Source organism: Penaeus monodon, chromosome 27 (genome assembly GCF_015228065.2).
Source record: "Penaeus monodon isolate SGIC_2016 chromosome 27, NSTDA_Pmon_1, whole genome shotgun sequence".
In the NCBI taxonomy this organism is placed as follows: domain Eukaryota; kingdom Metazoa; phylum Arthropoda; class Malacostraca; order Decapoda; family Penaeidae; genus Penaeus; species Penaeus monodon.
In genome coordinates, this window is record NC_051412.1 from 14,624,952 (window position 1) to 14,625,627 (window position 676).

The 676-nt window shown below is 30.8% G+C and overlaps 1 protein-coding gene across 1 annotated transcript in view; it reads left to right on the plus strand.

Annotated features, from left to right (window-relative positions):
* LOC119590602 overlaps positions 1 to 676 on the plus strand; it is a gene marked incomplete in the record, with an annotated part of 14,232 nt that overhangs the window by 7,610 nt on the left and 5,946 nt on the right.

The window sequence follows — 676 nt, forward strand, 5'->3', positions numbered from 1 at the left end:
ACAGGGATCAGGTAGGCAAAGCCACGGACACCTTGATGACTATAGTGTTCAATCTGAATATAAAGGGAGCTATGCCTCATTTCATTAGAGACAAAGGCAAGCAACATGTTATTGTAATATGCAGTTGTTGAATGTACCTGCAAAAATAACCCATAAAAGATAGAGGATTTATAGTTTATAAAATAAGCGCATAAGTACAGAACTTAATTCATTTCCACAACAGTTATAAAATATGTTTGAGAATATAGTACAGCTTCCAAGACAGAAAATTATGGTCATTACAAAGATAATACAAACATATGGTAGAGCTAAGGTAGTTTTAAAGAATTTGTAGCTTCTAGATTTCATTCACTCCCTACCCTCAGATCACAAGCAGTGCAATTGAAACAGGATTTTGAATTGAAAGTATAAATTTGATAAATATGTTATTACTCAATTTAAATCATTATTAGTTATCAAATGTGAAAGGCCAACAATATTAACATTTTGATCACATATACTAGTATTAATATAATTAATAGTATATGAGAAGCAATTACAAAGTTAATAAAAAATGTTAACATAATTATTCATTTAATTCTTCAAACATTATTATTGGTTATTAGTCATGGCACAGCCCTGCCCACCAGATGATTACACAACTGGAAGCAGTAAGGCCTCCTATAAATCCAAATTG